We start from the raw sequence: 10,067 nt of genomic DNA, 5'->3' as shown, positions 1-10,067 counted from the left end.
GTCTTCATGAAGTTGTCACGCCAATGACTACTTCGACTTCTATGGCTAACGCGTTTAGCAATAAAGTAAAGTAAGTTACATGGCGTTGTTCAATGACACGCAGGTCATACAATAAATAAAGACAACTCCTATGGCTCCTGCCAGTTGTCATACTCATCGACATGCAAGTGGTGATTCCTATTACAAGAACATGATCAATCTCATACATCACATATCATTCATCACATTCTTCTTGGTCATATCACATCACAAAGCATACCCTGCAAAAACAAGTTAGACGTCCTCTAATTGTTGTTTGCATGTTTTACGTGGCTGCTATGGGTTTCTAGCAAGAACGTTTCTTACCTACGCAAAACCACAACGTGATATGTCAATTGCTATTTACCCTTCATAAGGACCCTTTTCATCGAATCCGTTCCGACTAAAGTGGGAGAGACTGGCACCCGCTAGCCACCTTATGCAACAAGTGCATGTCAATCGGTGGAACCTGTCTCACGTAAGAGTACGTGTAAGTTTGGTCCGGGCCGCTTCATCCCACAATACCGTCGAAACAAGATTGGACTAGTAACGGTAAGCATATTGAACAAAATCAACGCCCACAACTACTTTGTGTTCTACTCGTGCATAGAAACTACGCAATAGACCTAGCTCATGATGCCACTGTTTGGGGAACGTAGCAGAAATTCAAAATTTTCCTATGTGTCACCAAGATCTATCTATGGAGAAACCAGCAATGAGGGGAAGGAGAGTGCATCTACATACCCTTGTAGATCGCTAAGCGGAAGCGTTCAAGTGAATGGGGTTGATGGAGTCGTACTCGTCGTGATCCAAATCACCGATGACCAAGTGCCGAACGGACGGCACCTCCGCGTTCAACACACGTACAGCCCGGTAACGTCTCCCATGCCATGATCCAGCAAGGAGAGAGGGAGAGGTTGAGGAGGACTCCATCCAGCAGCAGCACAACGGTGTGGTGGTGGTGGAGGAGCGTGGCTAGAAGAGGAGGAAGAAGAGACGCAGGGCTGCACCAACGAGAGATCGAATCGCGTGTTATGGGCAGCCCTATGCCTCACTATTTATAGGGGAGAGGGAGGAGGGTGCGCCCCCTTCTAGGGTTCCCACCCCTAGGGGGGCGGCAGCCCTAGATGGCAAAGGGGGTGGCGGCCAAGAGGGGAGAGGAGAGGGAGGCGCACCAATATGGGCCCTAAGGCCCATATCCCCTTAGGGTTTGCCCCCTTTCCACCTCTTAGGCGCCATGGGCCCTTGTGGGAGGCGCACCAGCCCACTAAGGGGCTGGTCCCTCACCACTCTTGGCCCATGCAAGCCTCCGGGGTTGGTGGCCCCACTTGGTGGACCCCCGGGACCCTCCCGGTGGTCCCGGTACGTTACCGATAAACCCCGAAACTCTTCCGGTGACCAAAACAGGACTTCCCATATATAAATCTTTACCTCCAAACCATTCCGGAACTCCTCGTGACATCCGGGATCTCATCCGGGACTCCGAACAACATTCGGTAACCACATACAAACTTCCTTTATAACCCTAGCGTCATCGAACCTTAAGTGTGTAGACCCTACGGGTTCGGGAGACATGCAGACATGACCGAGACGTTCTCCGGTCAATAACCAACAGCGGGATCTAGATACCCATGTTGGCTCCCACATGTTCCACGATGATCTCATCGGATGAACCACGATGTCAAGGACTTGATCAATCCCGTATGCAATTCCCTTTGTCTAGCGGTATTGTACTTGCCCGAGATTCGATCGTCGGTATACCGATACCTTGTTCAATCTCGTTACCGGCAAGTCTCTTTACTCGTTCCGTAACACATCATCCCGTGATCAACCCCTTGGTCACATTGTGCACATTATGATGATGTCCTACCGAGTGGGCCCAGAGATACCTCTCCGTTTACACGGAGTGACAAATCCCAGTCTCGATTCGTGCCAACCCAACAGATACTTTCGGAGATACCTGTAATGCACCTTTATAGCCACCCAGTTACGTTGTGACGTTTGGTACACCCAAAGCATTCCTACGGTATCCGGGAGTTGCACAATCTCATGGTCTAAGGAAAAGATACTTGACATTAGAAAAGCTTTAGCATACGAACTACACGATCTGTGCTAGGCTTTAGGATTGGGTCTTGTCCATCACATCATTCTCCTAATGATGTGATCCCGTTATCAACGACATCCAATGTCCATAGCCAGGAAACCATGACTATCTGTTGATCACAACGAGCTAGTCAACTAGAGGCTCACTAGGGACATATTGTGGACTATGTATTCACACGTGTATTACGATTTCCGGATAATACAGTTATAGCATGAATAAAAGACTATTATCATGAACAAAGAAATATAATAATAACATATTTATTATTGCCTCTAGGGCATATTTCCAACAGTTACCAGATAACATAGCTACTAGGTCAAAATCGTTGCTAACCTTCCCCGCAACAAAAAAAAGCTTTGCTAACTTGACACTCAATAATAAAATTGCATCTTTCTTGTATCTCATGCTTTCTTTGTCACAAATCACAAATGCCACTTTTGGCAACTTTTGGCAATAGATTTGATTGTTGCCACCCAAACCAATTGCGTAGAACCCTAAAACTCAATTGCAGAAAGCTTCACATGTGTGCATAGCAGTGCCAAACAAAGTCGTTTATATAAAAACCCTAGAACTGAAAACTCATTGTTATGTGAAAAGCTTAGCAGACATTAAAAACATGTGCATTGGTGAGCATTCTATCCACATCTGGTTTGTCGTTTGTTCTTTATATCAGAGTCAGCCTTGCATCCAACTAATTTATGACACGTGTAATTTTTGAATGGTTATGTTTTCGTTCACACACACGCAAGAGCGCGCCCGCGGATTTCTATTTTGATGGTTAAATACATTGTATTATACTATTGCCATCAAATGTTCGTACTGAAGCATAGTCTACTCTATTTTGGTTCTTCAAATTTAGCAGGATAACGTATTAATAACTTAAGTATTTATTGCCTGGAGAAATCAAATTACTCAAATACCGAGGTGTTACAATTTGTAAAGTAAAGGAAGACGTATGAAATATTGCAAATTAAATTTCAGGAAAGACAAAACAGTCCTATCTTATCTACCATATCGTGCAGACTCGTAAGCAACTAAGTAAACGTTTTTAGGGAAACATCAGGACTCTGCTGCATATTATCTGTATGGTTTCTAAGCTTCCAGGAAATAGAGCCCTGGGAGAGATCGAAATCGAATGTCTTTTTTTTCAGAGTGGGTCCATTTGTCAGGGAAACATACTCGCAACCGACGTTCCCTTTTCTTTCTTCTCAATATTTTTTCGCTTCCTAGATACCGCCTCCTTCCCAAATCCCCCATATCTTTGCCAGGATCGCAGCCACCTTCCCCGCCGCTCCACTCCAACTTGCATCGCCGCCGCTCTCTGAACTGTAACCGGCGCTCCAAGCCTCTGCGTCCGCGACTACGTCGGCTGGCGATGAGGCATTTGAATCAGCCGCGGGGGGCTCCTGGTTGATGACGTACGGCTGGCGGGCAAATAGGGCCCGCGCGTGGGCGTGGCGCTGCTGGTGAAGTGGACGGGAATGGACGGAGGAGCAGATGCAAGGTGGAGGCCGGTAATGAGGACGGACATACCGTCGAGCAGTCTGGCGGCAATCCGCTGAGATCTCCCGCACAAAGCCGAGACATCCCACCGCCTCCTTCCTGCTCCCCCCCTCCACCCACCCCCAACCCCTTCGCCTCCTCTTACCCAATCCGCCATGATTTCTGGCATCCCAGCACCGATTAGCGAAACCTTCCCACGCAGATCGACGCTCCCCCCTTGTGCACAATTTTGATCGTGCGGTTCTTCGTGCTCGCCTATTCGGCACCGATGTGAACCAGAATACATCTGCACTGTACCCCTACTTGAGGTTGGCAGTGAGGCGTTTGCTTGATGAGAGAAAAAGAGAGACATCACTAACTCGCTGTAAGGCTCCTCTGCACTGTTATTTTATTAATCTGTAAAATATAAAACTGCTCTGAAGTTAGTATTCAAGCTCCTTACATATAAGACATAGCCGAAGACGATTTGAGTTGAGAAGTGAAGTTGCATAAAAAATTGTACGAGCAGATAATGTTGTGCAATTGTTACCAAGCTTTCTAGAGAGCTAGCCTTGCAGGTTGTGAAGGATTAAAGTTTTCTGTTCAGAAATTAAGCTTACTGAAGTATTACCAGTTGCTGAGTTTTACATTGGACATCGATTTAACAACAACTAGAAACTTGAACATGGTGTCACGCCTTCTCAGATGCATGCCACTTGCCAATGCAGCAACATTCTGTTTCATGCCTCCATACTTACACGATGTTGTCCTTGGCTCTTTCGGCAAGGTCACTGTTGTCGTCTCCACTAGCCATGGCTACAAGGTACTAATATGCCATGCCTGAGGTCAATGGAGGAGAGGGACGTGCAGCAGGTGTTTCTGGTGTGCCCCCAACAGACCCCTTGATGCTCAAGTAACGCCCATTTCTGTCTCTCCTCAATCTAGATCACAACACTGTATGGTATATAGTTCTGGTTCATGTGGATCAAAGAAGAACTTGCATTTTTTCAGTTGGGGTTTGTGGCTCATTTCGTCTCACGAGGACACGAGCTGTAGATCACAGATTAGTGGAGAGGTGTCCAATTGTATGTGCGGCTTTACTCATTCAGGATTATTTAATGTTTAATTGGTGATTGTCAAATGGCAAGGCTAATCATAATTTATAGTACTATATTTCTTTCAAAAAAAAGTATACTCGATTGTTTTCCATGTACCAAGTAGCATATCTGACAGTTTCTCTATTTCTTGAAGTTTCAGACTTTTAGTTATTCCACGTGGGGCTTAGAGATGACCATTACCATATTTACATATAACTAATGAAAACATTCTGAGGTACTTTTGGGAGCAGACTAATTTGAGCAATTAAGCTTCCTTAGTCCTACTAACCTCTTGATTATATTAAAAAATTGAGGACAATATGAAGTAATCTTAGTTGTTTGCAAAGTAACAAATGCAAGCTAGCATTTGCAACAAGATCATTTTGAATTCAGTTATGATATGCTATGCCCACGTAGTGCATATCTGTATATTACATATGGGATAATTCTTAATACAAAAGCCTGCTATTTTCTTGATAATTTTATTGCGGCCCTAAAATCTAAGATGCATGGACGCCATCCGAATTTATTTGAATGCCATGCATGCCATCTAAATAATGACTCTTCTCTGTCTGAATGTCTGAAGCTCTAAACAGGATCATGATCAGGAGAGAAAGAAGCTCATGTGGTTCTACAGCGCTATATAATAGATGAGTTCCATGAAAATTTGCATGTGCAGGCGGACAAATTTAGCCCCGATCACAGAAGTAACAAAAATTGATGCCTGCTGAACCATTTTTCAGTTAACGTCCTTTTGTTCAGAAAGGCCTAAAGGATTTACAAGCCTCTTGGACCTATCTCATGGGTTACTGATAATTTAGATGCCTGCCCATGGTTTTGCCCTTCAGCCTATAATTTCTTTCTAATTCATCGCAAGGTATTTTTGATCAAGCAGATGGATGGAAACAGTTTGGTGTACATAGCAAAGCACTTCACCGTCATTATTTATGTGTCTTATCCTATATTCTTCAGGCCCTGCTTGGTTGGGTGTAAACTTTTACACTTGTATTTATTTTACAGATGTAAATTACCGGTCACAGCTAATTTTTCGCCTGAAAACAAAATGACCAGTCCAGGCGTGTATCCTAAACTAGTCGGATACAATCGGAAACGGGAATCCAAGCAGGGCCTCATTCTGTTTTGGTAGTGCATGCTGATTTTTCCACAACGACTGAGAGGTTAAATAAATCGTTTTAAAACACATGATGGTGAGACCTTGACAGCCATTTCATTTTGTTTGGTGTCAAATTGTGTAAGATCAGCAGAGTTGCTTGCAACACACGGTTTAATCTACGTCCATTAGAAGTCAGCTGCTATCAGGACCGGCAAAGATGCCGGACATGGAGAGACAGGACATGGAACATGGACACCTCCACGGCTGGCGAAGATTTCGACTAAGTTAACATTTTATATTAAAAAATGTCATGTACACTTTTGTTCAATGAAATATGTTAAAAATGTCATGAAATTGGCCCGGTTTAAATGATCGAATGGTTTGTTCAAACACCATCGTCTTGCACACATCAGGCATCCACCTCAAAGCGCATCCACCTCCGTTCGACTATGGTAGAGGCCATGGCAGCCGCAGCGACGGGTGAGAACATCAGGTTAACTGGGGTGAGAAAGAAGGGGGATGGCAAGTTCGCCGCAGTTATCAAGCACCCGGTGACGAATACATTGTTGTGACTGTCGACGTACCAGTCCCCCGAGCGCTGCGTGCGCGTACGACCTCGAGGCTAGGGAGCTGAAGGGCACAAAGGCAAAGCTCAACTTCCCCTACCCTCCGCCGGTCAGATTGGTTAAGGAGGTGATATCTGCACCGAGGCACCGCAGCCACGGTCACGACGCACTGCTCTTTCAGGTCGTTACGTTGCCACCAGACCCCACGACACCGCTTCCACCGCCACCCAAGTTGGTAGTTTACTTTCCCTTCCCCTTTGAAGCACCTACTGGCGACACCCCACATGTGCCTGCATACCCGTTCCTGCACATGCCGCTTCCGGCATGAGCACGTCTTAGACTGCAGCCGGCGCACGCACAGAACTAGCAAATATCAATATGTGAAAAGTTCGTAGGCAATGGATCAATGATGGATAATTATGTTGAATGTCATTCATCATGCAACAACTATAATCTAGGGTGTCACAAAACTAGCTCCAATTCATCAATATAATGTAGGCATGTATTCCGAATATAGTCATACGTGTTTATGAAAAAGAACTTGCATGACATCTTTTGTCCTACCCTCCCGTGGCAGTGGGGTCCTAATGGAAACTAAGGGATATTAAGGCCTCCTTTAAATAAAGAACCGAACCAAAGCATTAGCACTTAGTGAATACAAGAACTCCTCAAACTATGGTCATCACCGGGAAGTGTCCCGACTATTGTCACTCCGGGGTTGCCGGATCATAACACGTAGTAGGTGACTATAACTTGCAAGATCAGATCAAGAACAAAAATATATTCATGGAACCATAAAGGGTTCAGATATGATTTCATGGTACTCAGGACCTAGTGATAAGCATTAAGCATAGGAAAGTCATAGCAACATCAATCTCAGAACATAGTGGATACTAGGGATCAGACCATAACAAAACTAACTCGATTACATGATAAATCTCATCCAACCCATCACCGTCCAGCAAGCCTAGGATGAAATTACTCACGCACGGTGGTGAGCATAGTGAAATTGGTGATGAAGGATGGTTGATGATGTCTATGGCGATGGATTCCCCTCTCCGGAGCCCCGAACGGTCTCTAGATCTGCCCTCCCGATGAAGAACAGGAGGCGGCGGCGGCTCCGTATCGTAAAACGCAATGAATCCTTCTCTCTGATTTTTTTCTCCCCAAACATGAATATGTGGAGTTGGAGTTGAGGTCGGTGGAAGTCCAGGGGACCCACAAGGGAGGGGGGTGCGCCTGGCGCACTCTCCGCCCTTGTAGACAGCCGGTGGGCCCTCCTCTATTGGTTCTTTCGCCAATATTTTTTATATATTACAAAAATATTCTCCGTGAAGTTACAGGTCATTCTGAGAACTTTTATTTCTGCACAAAAATAACACCATGGCAATTCTGCCGATAACATCGTCAGTCCGGGTTAGTTTCATTCAAATCATGCAAATAAGAGTCCAAAACAAGGGCAAAATAGTTTGGAAAAGTAGATATGATGGAGACGTATCAACTCCCCCAAGCTTAACCCATTGCTTGTCCTCAAGCAATTGAGTTGACAAATTGAAAGTGATAAATAATTTTTTTTACAAACTCTGTTTGATCTTGTTGTTGCAAATATATTGTATAGCAAGCATTCAAATTTTCAGCAAAGATCATGAACTAACCATATCACAATAACATTTAGGTCTCACATTTACTCATGTGAAATGGCATAATCAACTAGCGAACAATAATAATAAATCTTGGATGACAACACTTCTTCAAAACAATCATGATATGATATAACAAGATGGTATCTCGCTAGCCCTTTCTGATACCACAAAACATAAATGCAGAGCACCCCTGAAGATCATGGACTGACTAGACATTGTAATTAATTGTAAAAGAGATCCAGTCATAGACATACTCAATATCAATAAATAACAACACATACAAATGAGAGTGGTGCTCTCTAACTGGTGCTTTTTATAAGAGGATGATGAATCAGCAATAAAAGTAGATAGATAGGCTCTTCATAGAGGGAAGAACGGATTTGCAGAGGTGCCAGAGCTCGAGCTTTTAAAACAGAGATGAATAATATTTTGAGCAGTATGCTTTCATTGTCAACATAACAACCAAGAGATCTCGGCATCTTCCATACTTGATACATTATAGGCGGTTCCCAAACAGAATGGTAAAGTTTTTACTCCCCCTCCACCAACAAGCACACTCCACGGCTGGTCCGAAACAACGGGAACCGTCCAACTAACAACAATCTTGGGGGAGTTTTATTTGAAGTTATAATTTGATTTGGTTTAAGCATGGAACTGGGCATCTCAATGACCAGCCATTTTCTCATGAATGATGAGCGGAGTCCACTCATTGTGAGAATGACCCACCTAGCATGGAAGGTATTGATAGCCCCCAATCGCTACATGAACGATTCAGGCATACAAAACAGATTATCATTTGAAGGTTTAGAGTTTGGCACATGCAAATTTACTTGGAACGGCAGGTAAATACCTCATATAGGTAGGTATGGCGGACTCATATGGAATAACTTTGGGTTTATGGAAGTGGATGCACAAGCAGTATTCCCGCTTAGTACAAGTGAACGCTAGCAAGAGATTGAGGAGCGACCAACTAGAGAGCGACAACAGCCATAAACATGCCTTGAGATTAACCAACAATGAGTGCAAGCATGAGTAGGATATAAATCACCATGAACATAAATATCATGGAGGCTATGTTGATTTTGTTTCAACTACATGCGTGAACACGTGCCAAGTCAAGCCACTTGAATAATTCAAAGGAGGATACCATCCTATCATACTACATCACAACCATTTTAAAAGCATGTTGGCACGCAAGGTAAACCATTATAAACTCCTTGCTAATTAAGCATGGCATGAGTAACTATAATTTCTAATTGTCATTGCAAACATATTTCATTCATAATGGGCTGAATCAGGAACGATGAACTAATCATATTTAAAAAAACAAGATAGGTCGAGTTCATAACAGCTTTTCCTCATCTCAATCATTTCATCATATGTCGTCATTATTGCCTTTCACTTGCACAACCAAACAGTGTGAATAATAATAATAGTGCACGTGCATTGGACTAAGCTGGAATCTGCAAACATTTATTTAAAGGAGAAGACAAGGTAATATGGGCTCTTTGTTAGATCAACAATAATGCATATGAGAGCCACTCATCATTTTTCATCGTGGTTTCTCCTCTCGACCCCCCAAAGAAAAGAAAAAGAATTTCAAAGAAACACATTGAAATGTTTTTGGAGTTTTTGTTTTTCTGAAGCAAGAAGAACAAGAGCGAGAAAAACTATTTACATGGGAAAGCTCCCAACAAGCAAAAGAAGAATGAGAAATCTTTTTGGTTTTTTATTTTAATAGTACTACTACATAAACATGGAAGGGAAACTAAACAGAAGCTACAAATAATTTTTTGGTTTTTCTCAAAGTTTTTCAAACACACAAGAAGAAAGCGGCAAAAAGATAATAAACTAGCGTGGATAATACAATGAAAAAGTATGAACACCGACAACTAGAATGAATGTGTGAACATGAATGTAATGTCGGTGGGAAATATGTACCCCCCAAGCTTAGGCTTTTGGCCTAAGTTGGTCTACTCCCATGGATCAAAGTAGTCCTCTCCGGTGGACTGAGGAGGATCCTAGGGCTGCCACTGGTTAGCG

General features: G+C 43.5%; 1 pseudogene; it reads left to right on the top strand.

The window, feature by feature from the left end:
- The first annotated feature begins 6,276 nt into the window (after positions 1 to 6,276).
- Positions 6,277 to 6,748, top strand: LOC119339387 (annotated as a pseudogene).
- Positions 6,749 to 10,067: the final 3,319 nt, after the last annotated feature.

The sequence above is a fragment of the Triticum dicoccoides genome, chromosome 7B (assembly GCF_002162155.2).
Source record: "Triticum dicoccoides isolate Atlit2015 ecotype Zavitan chromosome 7B, WEW_v2.0, whole genome shotgun sequence".
Classification (NCBI taxonomy): Eukaryota; Viridiplantae; Streptophyta; class Magnoliopsida; order Poales; family Poaceae; genus Triticum; species Triticum dicoccoides.
Note: the sequence above shows the minus strand (reverse complement) of the source record. Positions and strands in the feature narration are given on the sequence as shown.